Genomic DNA, 13,595 nt, shown 5'->3' with positions numbered 1-13,595 from the left:
TCTTATGGGTAGATGCAAAGAACCTTCAACAAATGCCAGCATGCCAAGTAAGGAACAAATAAAAAATGCTAGGCACCACACCCAAATGGTACTTCTTACATGATTGAAAAATTGATTTAACACCGAAAAGCCAATCAATGCAACAGAACATATTGTTAGGATGAAGAATCTCACGTGATCATCTCAATCAATATGGAAGAAACATTTTGTTGGGCAATATTGAAACCTTTTCATGTTAAAACTATGGAACTTAGGTCTAGAAGGGGAGTTCATCAATCTAATTAAGGGCACCTGGGATGAATCCACAGTGTTGAAGATTGAATGGTGTCCCTTTCAGATCAGGAACATGACAAGGCTGCCTGCCAGTTCTACTTCTCAGTATTGCAGGGCACATAACATGGGCTTTGGACTCAAAGAACTTAGACTCAAATGCTAGTTTTGTCAATCATTAGCTGTGCAGTTTTGGGCAACTCACTTAAGGTCTCTGAGCTTTCCTCAGATCTGGGTTTTCCTTCAGAAAACGAGATGATGACCATGTCTCTATTGGAGGGTTTCTGTGAGGACTACACGGACATCAGGCTTCCAGCTCTGAGCCAGGCATCTAGTGGCAAGCACTCTAGAGATTTTTTTCTCCCTTTTTCCTTGATGTTCACTTCTTCTTAAAGAGAAAGATACAGAGGAACTGGAGGAAGGAGGGAGAAAGGTGAAACCTTTCTACGATGTTCTGATTAAGGAATGGAGAGTCTGGAAAACAGATCAACAGAACCTTTTGCGTAGCATTCCAGAGCCAGCTCACTTTGTCATGCCCTCGGTGTGAGCATGCCAAGACAGCATCCTGTTCTCTACACCCACACATCAACAGTTCTTCCTCTGCGGTTGGCTCAGCCCAGGAGCTGATGAGAAAGCAGGGTGGCCATCCTCCCTTGATTCTGCTCTTTTTTGTGGCTTTGGGAAAGAAAAGGAGTACCCAAGGCTCAACCCACCAGGGAGTTGATGTATAAGAATCTGAGAAGCCAGGGTGTGGATAGAAAGGGGAGAGACGTTTGGTATAGCGCTTCTTCAGGGCTCTGGCGTGCTACTGCCATTGGTGGAGCTCAGGTGCAACCAATGTATATTGGAGCACAGAAAGTCACAAGTGCTTTACGAGGATGTCTGTATTGACTCTGCAAAGCTGTGAGGATCAGAAGTAGGTCTTGGAGGAGCTTTTCCTCTCCTCATCATAAGCATTAAAGTGGGCTACTGAGAGACTCAAGAGAAGATGGTGAATTATGGCATTTGGCCCTCTGCAGTGAAAGACAGCCCGAGGTATCTAAGCCCACCCCACTGGAAGAAAGGAGAAGGCACAACTTTGAGAGTTCCTATCTGCATTGGGTTCTTCTCTACCCCACCCTGTTCTCCCCACCCCAGGGCTCAAATCAAATCTGGGATCATCTGGGAGACATAGCATTTTCACCCTCTGGGGAATGAACGCACTCCGTGTCTGGCTGAGATTTCCAGCCTTTCCCAGGAATGGTTTTTGTCTCTTCCACAGTGATGACTCACTGAGGCCATTCTTGGAGAAAGTGGGATGGGAGAGCAGGAGGATGTGTCACAGTGCGAAGGCTGTTCTGCTCCTTCCTCCAAAATTGACTCCACAGCCTGTAACAGTGAATTTTCTGCAGAGTCTGAGCAAGCAAATGGACCAGGACTCCCTAGGATCTGTAGCCTGCTTCTGATGAAAGCTGAGATGTCTGCATTGCCATGTACAAGCCTCTTGCCCTGACACTCTACCAATGGGAAGTCATCCCAGTGCCCATGTGTGTATGTAAGATCCTGGGGATCCAGTCATTTCAACAAATGTTCAGCGTGCTCTGGCATCAGTGTTTGACAAATTATGGGCATGACATTGAGGGCATTGACACAGATGTCCATCTCCTAAGATAGTGTGAAATGAAGATATGGTAGAGACAAGCCAAATGTTGGATTGTGCTGAAATAGAAAAAAACAAAAACAAAAACAAAAAAACCAAACCAAACCAAAACAAAAAAAAAACAAACAAACCAGCTCTCTGGAGTTGGAGCTAGGGAGGAGGGAGCTTTGAGGCTAAGCCAAGGAAGATGGCAGAACCAGCAAAAGGGGGGAAGGCCCAAACTGAGGCACGGCCTGATGGCATGGGCATGGCTGCAGAGTTGGATGGCAGTAAAGTGGAAGAGACACCTGGAGGTACAGCATGATGGGCCCAGCCCAGATTGCTCTCTGGGGAACTGCATGGAGGAAGTTGGTCGACAATATGAAGCTCCCAGAGGATTCTTTGGAATTTGGTCCTGTGTAGTCTGTGGATGGAAGCAGTACGAGGGGCCATATCCTGGGTTCAGCGAGCCTTGTCACTATAGCGTGAGCATGTCCTTCTTCAGTCTCTGTTTCCTGATGGTGACACATGGGGAGGAGAAGTGGTGGCTTAGGGAAGGCTGAGTGGGAGGGTAGGAGCTTATTTGTCTCAGTGCCTGATGCTCGGGAAGGGCTCAGCAAAAGGAGCTCACACTAACAACCTAACTCTAAGGAGACGTCCATGGGGAGGGCAGGGTGGGTGGGTTGGAAGGAGAGGGACAGCAGACCTGAACCATGTGCGCAGCTGCTGCCGGTACGCAGATAAGCCTGGCCGAGGCGCAAACCTGGGCATCGCTTTGGGGAGATGGAGGGCCAACAGTGACTAATGCTGGTGCAAGGGGAGGGCTAGAGCTTGGCGAGTGTGGGGAGCAGGGGGAGGAAAGTAGCAGAACTCAGCCAGCTCAAGATCTGTGGTTAATGCAGCAGGGAGGATGGGGAAGGAGTTCTGTGTTGGGATTTCATGGGCCCACTGGGCATGTGAATGGAGTAAATTTGTAAGTGTGATCAATGTGTCAATGATAGGCGTGGCTAGAGCTGAAGGTCTGGAATCAAAAGGAAGCTCCAAATGGCACTTAGGATATGCCTAGTAACCCTCTAGGACATGCTATCAACAAGGTGTTGAAACAAGAGCCAAATCATTAGGTGTGCATATATGAAGATGTGGGTGGGGCAACAGGTCCATGACCTCAATGTTCTTTGTGATGTTCAGCGAATAGACTATAGACTGAGGTTGAAGACAATGTTGGCAGGATATGTGTTATTGGAAAACTGTATAGGACAAAACATTTGGGGAGAAAAAGCTTGAAGATGCAAAGGGAAGGGATGAAGGAGATGGCTTAGGAGGGGATGGGGCTGAGAGCCACAGGGAAGAAGGGGCTGAGCCTTAGAAATAGAGTGGTATTCTAGAGTTGAGTGGGGAGGAGGATGAGTCAGGGGGTATGATCATTTCAGAGCAGGTGTTTAGTGAACTAAGGGGTGAGGTCAGGAGGTCAGGGAAGGGGGTTAGAAGTGGGCTGAACTCTTTAAGAGTTTTGAAACAATTTTCCTGAGGAATAAAACTAGTGACTATATAGGGGCATTGGCAACCAGGATTGGGGTTCAATTGATTCAGACATTGGTAGAGGTTGAGCACATGTGTTTGTACTTACACATGTGTTCTCTTCTCTTCTCTTCTCTTCTCTTCTCTTCTCTTCTCTCCTCTCCTCTCCTCTCCTCTCCTCTCCTCCTCCTCCTCTCCTCCTCCTCCTCCTCCTCCTCCTCCTCCTCCTCCTCCTCCTCCTCTTCTTCTTCTTCTTCTTCTTCTTCTTCTTCTTCTTCTTCTTCTCTCTCTCTCTCTCTCTCTCTCTCTCTCTCTCTCTCTCTCTCTCTCTGTCTTTCTCTCTCTCTCTTTGGTTTATCTTTCCTGTGAGTGTTTAGCAGTCTAGGCAATGGCTACAAAAGGATGTATTAGTATTTTTCTATGATGGAAGATGGAATACTTGTCAGACAACTTATGGAAGGAAGTATGTACTCTGGCTCATAGTTCAGGTGAAACAGTCTGTCATGGTGGAGAAGGTAGAGCTGTGGTCAGGAGTTACAGATCCCAGAAGTGTTTCCATGGCTACAGGATCCTCACAGTCAAGAAGCAGGCATTGGCAGGAACCAAACTCAGCCTATAATTTATAAGACCTTCCTCCCCTCTGCTTCTTCAGGCTAGGTCCCACATCTTACAGGTTCTACAGCCTCCCCCAAAAGTACCACCAACTAGTGGCCAAGTGTCTAAATTCATGAGCCTGTGTGGAAATTTGAGGTTAAATCACAAGGGGTTAATGGCATCTAGAAACTGTATCTGCTACTTCTTCATGGGAACGGACACCATTTCACTTAAGTCCAGTGCATAGGGAATAGATAAGACAATGGCAAAGATCTGCATTGCCCTCATTGGCTCCTTTAATCCTGTTCCACCCATCAGGAGAGGTCACATTGACTTTCACATTTTTGGGGGCAGAGAAACTGAGGTCAAAAGGCTTAGTGCCTTGCATAGCATCAGACACACGGAGGAAAAGGTGGAGGCAGAGACACACCAGTGCATTTGTAAGAATTAGGAATTTTTTCTTCCCTACACCTCATGCCTAAAGTGCAGATTTGGTCTCAGGGCTACTTAGACATTAAAGGGCAGCAAGGCAGCGTTTCCTTTTGTGTCAGATGAATCAGTGAGGTAGAAGCAAAGAGGGACAAAATAGAGCCACCACCTGTCTGTTCCACTACTTGGAGGTAATAGTGTGGGAACTTTTTCCTCTTTTGAGCTGTCTGCTTAAATGCAGAGAAATTGACAAATTCTAATGATAGTCTATTTTGGAGGGAGTGTTAAATTATTCAGAGGCAGGCACAAATAGACTGTCTCCAGCAGCCTTGACTTCCTGCTTGAACTTGCAGATGTCAATTTGTTGAATTTTCTGAGGGTCTACAGATGAGGTTCTGGCCAGGGAGGAGGCAGGCAGCAGGGCTTCCATCCAGAGCCCCAGAAGTGAGTGCTGGGGGATGCTGTCTGCCATCTGTAACTCTAAACCTCCAGCCCCACCCTACCACATTTCTAGTCTCTAATCGGCAGGGTCACCTGGCATCCTTTGGTGTCATGGCAACAACACTCCCAATTTGGGGCTTCTGGTTGCTGTTGTCATCTCCGCATGGGTGTCAGGGAACCTCCTAGGTGTCTAGACCATAGGAAGCCGGACCTACGGCAGTGGTGAGCACATACGGTTTTGCGTTTTCTGGGCTCTTCAAGGCCCACGTGTGCTGGAGGCTATTTATGGCACACTTAAAAAAGTGAGGCTTGCTGAGGAGCTGTAAAATGCGTGCCCTCCTATAACTGCCCCTTTTCTTGCCATTGCACAGTCTCTGCTTTTCCAGAAACCTTTGTGCTTGAGAGGACATGGCAAAGATTCTGGGTATATTCAACATTGTTCTGATTTTTGGCCCTTTCTGTGGACATGCCTTGAGAAGTAGACAGAGCAATAGAATAGCTGCAATGTAGAATGGTTTTTTTAATTTCTGAGCCAAATCAGGATACCAAAGGGAGTGTCCGTTAATGATGGCGTCATGACACGAGGCACTGTCCAGAGTAACTTGGGCAGACAAGCACACTTTAAAGAACAGGGCTTCAGAATGGACTGTCTGGATGGTTGATACAAAGACACTGTTTTCTCACTGTGAAGCTGAAACCCGCTTCTAATTGGCAGATTGGCACAGTGTCCATAATGTGCCAGGCTCAGTTCCTAGGACCTATATTGTGATCCTCAACTTGACAGAATGTAGAATCAGCTCAGAGACAAGCCCCAGGGCATGTCTGAGGGAGTCTCTAGATTGGGTTAATTGAGGTAGGAGGATTTGCCTCAAATGTAAAGTAAACTGAGTGCCAGAGTCATCTCTCTCTGGCTTTGACTATGGATGCAATGTGATTAGCTTCCCTCTGCTCTTGCCCCTGTGACTTCCTGCCTGGCTGGACTGTATATATTCTCTCCATTTTTTTAAAAAAAAACAAATAAAACCAACAGCAATAATGAAACTTCTTTCTCTGCATACAGATCCACTCCTCAGCGTCCAGTAGGTAATATTGCACCCCCTATTCTGGCTGCCTCTCCTTCTATCATTCTTTCTACTCCAGAAGTAGAGAGTTAACCTTCTGGCCAGATCCTTCTGGGTTCCATATAACAGTTTCTCAATTGATTTTAATTTTTTTTATTACCTCTCAAATGATCTTTTTAGACCCCTGTCTCCCTGCTAATTGCCATGGTTACCACTGAATTTTAATAGCAGGCTGGGCACAGTTCACACGCAGGTGATCCAGGCTCCTAGCAAAGCCAAGGAGTAAGGATCACTTGAGCTCCAGAGCTCAGGGCCAGCCTGGGCAACATAATGAATCTACAGGAGCTCAGGGCCAGCCTGGGCAACATAATGAAACTACAGGAGCTCAGAGCCAGCCTGGGCAAAATAATGAAACCATGCATAAAAACATTAATATCACAGATATAGCACGTGTTCATGTGTTGTGTGCTTTTAAAGAAGTACAAACCACTGTGATAGCTAGAGTGCTTATTTGAATCTTTCCCCTTGAGGAACTAATTGCCCCCCCTCCACCGAGAACTGGCTTTTCTCCCCAGAGACAGCATCCTGCTGTGACACTGTATAGTGTTTAGCACCATCATTTTTCACTCCTCCCACTCAGTCACAGCTGCTCCCATGTAGGGGATGTCAAGCTTCTTCATTGAAGCTTATCTATGTGGTGGGGTGAGGGCAAGCCACAGAGGCTGCACATCAAATGGCCTCTCTCTAACCCCTGTAGCATCCCTCTGAGAAAATCCTTCCCTGATGAGAAAGTCTAGGCCCCAGGGAGGCTGAGTCACCGTGATCGTGCAGTTGAATTGAGGATCGCATCTGTGCTACGGAAACACCACCCTGACTGCTTCTTCATCTGTAAGGCTAGGCAGGGGGCAATGGCGGAAGGCAGTGGTCTTTACCAAGCTCCTGCGATTGAGCCCACTTGCTTAGGTGCTTTGTGTCCTTAACTCTAAATTTGTGCCCTTGCTCGTTGAATGGATGGCATGTGATGGTTTTGGAAACTAAAGAGGAGTTTGGAGTGGCTCTTTGGTCAAAGTTCATCAAGCCTGCAGCTCACGAGAGCTGGGTCATAACCTGGGTCTCCCTCTCCCCAAACCCTTTTCACTACCCATTTAAGCAGGACTCCCATGAGATGGACGTCCCAAATGCAACCTTCTCCATCCCCTCACGTTCATTGTCTCTCGTACGGTTATAAATGAAGATAAATATAAATCACATGTTCTGCAAACAATACTTACTTCCACCTTTGCCAATTACTCCGTCCACAGACGCCTGTGTTTCTGGAAATCCCAAGTTAGATGCCCCTGGTCTCTGAAATGCCAAAGAATGATTTGTGGAGATAATCTAGCAGGCTGTTTTTCTGGAAGTCACACATGGCTTTGGAATATAAACCTTAGATATAAGTAGGAACAGACAGGTCTGGCCCAGCAGGCTGCTTGGAGGTTTGATGCAGGGTTAACACTGTTGACAGCCAGAAAAGAATTCAGTCTGTGGGCGGCTCATTCTCCAGGGCCCTTTGGTATATTCTTGGAGAGAGAACCTTTATCCATATGTGCTGATCTCAGCTGGCTGAGCACCACCGGGGAGGACACAGACCTCTGGAATGTTCTGGGGCTGGCAGAGGACCTGCCGGGCAGTGAGGATCTTGGGAGCCGTGGTCAGCAAGACCTTCTGTCTTTTATTGACTTAATTTGCTGAACCTTGACCTGACAGCACTGTAGGTCCAGGCATTCTTTCTCCAGAGGTAGGCAAACTGTGTTTTTATTTCAGCATGCCTAGGATCATGAACAGCCACTTCCTCGTCTGGTAGAGTTGGGGATAGTGAAGTTGGCTTTCCTGCCAAGCTTGCGAGGCATTGAATACTGTCACATGGGATCCGGTGGGAAATGATGAGCAAAGACCAGCAGCTTTGGGCAGAATCGTAAGAATATGAGTAGGCTGCCCACTGTTGTCTCAGGCCTACAGGATACTGACCCTGATTAGGATTTTGACAGCTTAAGGAAGCACTGTTTGCTCCTGGAGGGCAGTTCCATCTCCTGAGGTCAGCTAGCAGGGGAACCAGAAGCTCCTGCATGTGACTGTCTTAGTTCCTTTTCCTGCTTCCGGGGAAAACACACTGACCAAAGCAACTTCAGGGAGAAAGGGTTTATTCCATCTCACTGCTCAGGAGTGTAGTTACGCACGGTGGGATGGCAGTGTGAGTGTGAAGCAGCTGATCACACTGCATTCACTGTCAGGAATGGAGAGAATGCATGCATGCATGCTGCCCAACTCCATTGATTCTCACATACAGTCTAGGATCCCAGCCAGGGAGTGGTACCTCCCATGGTGGCTGGCTCCTCCCTCCTCAATTAATGTAATCAAGATAATTGCCCAGAGGCATGTCCAGAGGTCCCTTTCCCAGGTAATTCTGGATTCCCCCAAACCAACAGTTAATGCCAACCACTACAGCGACTTTTCAAGGGAGGAAGATGGAAGCCTCAACTGTAAACCAGTAGTCAGAGTGACTCGGGAAAATCATTTACTGAATCTCAGGTTCCTCAGCTAGGAAATCAGAGGGCTGCTATTCACGACTTTCACACCACAGTAATTTGTTTCCTAGTTCTGTGAACTCTTTTTAAATTAATTTATTTTTGTTACTAGTTTTTATATTACATTTCTTCTTCTTATTGTTATCATATCATTTGTGTGTGTGTGTGTGTGTGTGTGTGTGTGTGTGTGTGTGTGTGTAGATGCCACAGCATGAGTGTGGAGATCAGAAGACAACTTCTTTTGGGAGTCAGTTCTCTCCTCCTATCCTATGGGTTCCAGCAATGGAGTTCAGATCCTCAGGTTTGGTAGTACCTGGTAAAGGTTTGGCCTTTACCAGCCAAGCCTTCTCTCTGGCCTTTTATTTTTGTTTTCGGAGACAAGGTCTCATGTCACTCAGGCTTACCTCAAACTCCCTGTGTAGCCCAAGGTGAACCGATTCTCCTGCTTCTACCGCTCATTGCTGGGATTACAGGGTTACAGCACCGGACCTTTTAAGAATGTTTTTTATAGAAAATTTGAATGTATCAGTGGGGAAGTCCTCCCGACTCTGATGACTCATCATTTTGGTTACTAGTCTGTGTTGTCTATCAGAATCCACCTAGCTCCAATGTTTTGAAAAAACGGTGATGCTGGATGTGAGATTGCAGATTAGGGTAACATTTAAGCATTTATAGTTACCGCTCATTTTCAGCTCAGGGTTAGACTTACCATGGATAAAACTGCCAGCAAATAACCATCAAGCAGCGGTGTGTCAGGGAAGAGATAGTGGAGAAACAATACGGATGCTCACTTTCAGATGCAGAAAGCTCACATCTCCGAGTTTGTTCTAAAAGTGCAGTGAAAAATGGTGCAAACACATGCATCTACCCAGGTTACAGGACACATCAGCTGTGTTCAAACCCATAGCTAGGTAACAGTACTCAGAATAAAACAACTCACAGCCACTTTGGGGAGGTGCTGGGAACCAACTCTTTTGAGAATTAGCAAAAAAGGGGCAAATAGCATGTTTTAACTTTGCCTTTCCCATACAGCATACTTTAAGACAACCACAAAAGGGAAGTTTTTCTTCTTCTTCTCCTTCTCCTCCTTCTTCTTCTTCTTTTTTTTTTTTCTTTTTTTTTTTTTTTTGGTTTTTTTTTGGTTTTTCGAGACAGGGTTTCTCTGTAGCTTTGGAGCCTGTCCTGGACTAGCTCTGTAGACCAGGCTGGCCTCGAACTCACAGAGATCCACCTGCCTCTGCCTCCGGAGTGCTGGGATTACAGGTGTGAGCCACCACCGCCCGGCCCAGAAGTTTTTCTTCATATAAATATTCCAGCTAATACATGAAGGAATGAGAATTAGAATTCCGTAGTCTGAATTGCAGAATCTAGGCAATGATCCCCCCACGTGAGTGTGTGTGTGTGTGTGTTCATTCATGTGTATGCATATGGAGGGCAGAATTGACACTGAATGTCTTCTCAGTCACTTTCTACCTTAGGTTTTGAGACAGAGTCCCTCATTGAACCTGGACCTCACTGATTGACTTGACTGTCTGGCCAGTAAGCTCTGGGACTCCACCTCTCCCCAAGCCCCTCATTACTGGGGTTATAGAAGCATATCACCAAAACAGTAATAATAACATTACTCACCCCATGTATTTTTTTTTAATAAAAAATTTGTTTCATTTTACAAAGCAACCCTTGTTCCCCCTCCCTCCTCTTCTCCCACTCCTCCCCACCTCTCCCCCATCCCACCACCATCCCCTTCTCATAGGCGGTAAGGCCTCCCTTGGGTAGTCAACACAGATTGGCACACCAAGTCGGAGCAGGACCAAGCCCCGCCCCCCAACACGGCCGAGTAAGGTATTGCACCACAGGTAATAGGCTCTAAAAAGACAGTTCATGTACCTGTAATAAATTTTGGTCTCATTGCCAGGGGACCCACAAACACATCAAGCCATGCAACTGGCACCCACATTCAGAGGACCTAGTGCAGTCCCATGCAGGTGCCCCAGCTGTCAGTCCAGAGTCCGTGAGCTCCTACTATCCTGAGTCTCTGTGTTTTTTCCCATCATGATCCTGACCCCCTTTACTCCTATAATCCATCCTCCCTCTCTTCAACTGAACTCCAGGAGCTTGGCAAAGCGCTTGGCTGTGTACTCCCCCACCCCCAACATATTAATGTTAACACTAATCCTACTATGACCCCTAATCCTAACTTAACCATAACCTTAACCATAACTGTAACCCACAATACCCTACATCTAAACCAAGTGCCTAATTCCTAACCATAACCCTAATCCTAACTTTAAACCCTAGCACTAATCCCAATTCTAATCCTAACTTAACCATAACCTTAACCATAACTGTAACCCACAATACCCTACATCTAAACCAAGTGCCTAATCCCTAACCATAACCCTAATCCTAACTTTAAACTCAACCCTAGCACTGATCCCAATTCTAATCCTAACTGGTGAATCTCAGGAAGAACATGTTTCTAATAGGATTTCTGGTGATTCTAAAAACATTTTGTGTGTGTATGTGCACAGAATACATGAGCAGCCCAACAGGAATTGCTAGCCTCATATGTGTTGAGCATTTGAAATAAGATTTGTGTTTCTGAGAACCAAGCATTGAATTGTATTGTTCTTCAGTAATTCAACCTCCAATAGCTGCCTGTGCTCTGAGCTACGGCACTGGGCGGCACAGCTCTAGATCTACCCTGCCAATTCACAGGAGACACAGGGGACAGAAAACACATTGAAAGACATCATAAAAATAGCAAAGCATATTCCAAGGAAACTGGAACAAACCATCTGGTTTCATTATGAGAAGGACACAGTGACTAGCATGAGGTAGTCTGGGGAGCATCTGAGTCACTAAAGATGAGATGTATTCACCAATGACAAGGTACAGAACTGATTTGGAACCTACTATGAACAAATAAACAAACCCCCATGAAACAATTGTGAAAACTTGAACTCTGTATATTCAATGATGTCACAAAATTATTATTAATTTCTTAGGTGTGATAATGGTCAGTGGATTATTTTTAAAAAGAGTCCTATTGTTGTTGTTGTTATTGAGATAGGGTTTCACTATGTAGCCCTCATTGACCTAAAACTCTGTGTAGACCAGGCTCACCTCATTCTCAAAGATCTGTGCCTCTTCCTCCTGAGCACTGGGATTACAGGCCTGTGCCACCATGCTGGGCCTGAGTCTTATTCCTGAGAGCTTGTTTGGAGGTTCTGGAGTGGAGAGAATAGCTACTCTTGTGTCTTTGTCCCTAGAACACCAACCTCTATCTCCAAGTGCAGCTCCAAGGGGGATGCACGTTGAGTGGTCTGAGAAGGAGACACTGGCTTAGCCAGATAAATAAACAGCATCAGCTCCGGGGATTGATTGGGTAACAGTTGCAGCCAAATTGCCCTCAGTTCCAGAGTCCTTTTTTTTTTAATAGATAAATATCACTGATCTATTTATAGATAAAAAAAATCACAGGCTATTGAGAACTGCTTCAAAATCACTCAGTGGTTATGTGAGGTTGAAGAATTTGGTCAGGGTGCAAATGATGCAAGATTGCAATGAGTCAATAATTGTGGGACTGTTTGGAGAATACATAGACTTAGATTATTCTTAATGTGTTTGGTAGTTTCTGTAATAAAATATGAAGGAAAAAAAGTAAGGGAGACTTGTAAGGAACCTCTTTCTGATTTCAGATGACAACAGACAGCATAGCAACAGCAACAGACATCACTTCCCTGGAGCTAAAGTGAGGGCTGAGCAGTGAGCAGGGAAGAGTGTGCACTGGCATCCGAAGAAGCACAGGGCCTCCAAAGGGCAAACACTGCTTTCAGTGCCATGGCAAGGATGGAAAGCTGTGGACAAGGTCATATCTGGGGAAGGAAGTAGGACTTCCTCATTCTGAGGAAGTGATCCCCGAGTCCCCATGTCTTTGGCCCTCAAGGAAAGCAAAAGCAGGCTTTCCCTGAAGGAAAGCATCTTTGTTTATGAATGAGGGGTTCCTACAGTTCAGAGTGAGACAGATATTTGAGAGTATTGGGGGACTAGAAGAGTCATGGAAACCAGGCATTTTAGGATGAAGGGCGATGCTAAGGTAATTCATGTGTAAACTGATGACAGAAGATCCTCACCAAGACTGGTTTAGGGAAATAAATCCCATGAGCTCCCTGCCAAAGGGGAGGTAGGCATATCTGGCCTCGAGATTCTGTCTCCTTTCGTTTCTGTAGTTTGGTGGGCACAAGAACCCACCCTTCACAGGAGCTTTGTCTCAGTGATCTACAAGTTAGTAGTTAGTGGTTCTACAAGTGTGTCCTAAGAAAAATAGCTTAGAACACCTAGTATGGTGTTTGTTAGAAATTCAAAAATCTAGGCACTACCCTAAACACAGTAAATCAGAAACTGTTTTGGAACAAATGATCCAGGTGATTCTTGAAGCACCAAGTGTGAGAACCACAGGTGCAGGATGTAGCTCAAATTCTAATTGGTCTCAATAATAAAAACCCAGAACCAGACATCAGGGTAAATGCTAAAAGATCAGAAAGACAAAGCAGCAAGCCAAAGCCACCTCTTACCTCCATGACTTCTCAGCCTAAAGGGGGCCAAGCTCCCATCTCGCTTTGCCTTATATTCCTCTCTCCACCCAGCCTATTGTTGGGATTAAAGGCATGTGACTCCCAAGTACTGGGATCAAAGACATGAGATCTCAAGTGCTAGGAGCAAAGACTGGAGCCTCCACCACAAGGCTCTGTTTCTCTTTTAGACAGATTCAATCTCGTGTAGCCCAGGATGGCCTTGAACTCCTGATCTTCCTGCTTCCTCCTCCCAAGTGCTGGGATTAAAGGTGTGTGCCAGCACTGCCTGGCCTCTATGGTTAACTAGTGGCTAGCTCTGTCCTCTGATCTTCAGGCAAGCTTGATTTGTTAGAGCACAGACAAAAGTCTTAGTATATCCACCTGTATCATTCTTGCCCTTCCCTTCCACTCTGGTTGCATTGGTTTAAGTGTCTGGTACCTTTCTGAGTCATTAGTTAACATCAGTTCCTCTAGGATCCCATATCCAATGAGCATGTTTTCTTGACCCCAAGAATGATCCTTT

The 13,595-nt window shown here is 45.9% G+C and overlaps 1 protein-coding gene across 3 annotated transcripts in view; it reads left to right on the top strand.

Moving 5' to 3' along the window:
* Sv2b (synaptic vesicle glycoprotein 2B) overlaps window positions 1–13,595 on the top strand; it is a 188,781-nt gene that overhangs the window by 28,701 nt on the left and 146,485 nt on the right. The window lies entirely within an intron of this gene.

Source organism: Onychomys torridus, chromosome 1 (assembly GCF_903995425.1).
Source record: "Onychomys torridus chromosome 1, mOncTor1.1, whole genome shotgun sequence".
Taxonomy (NCBI): Eukaryota; Metazoa; Chordata; class Mammalia; order Rodentia; family Cricetidae; genus Onychomys; species Onychomys torridus.
Note: the sequence above shows the minus strand (reverse complement) of the source record. Positions and strands in the feature narration are given on the sequence as shown.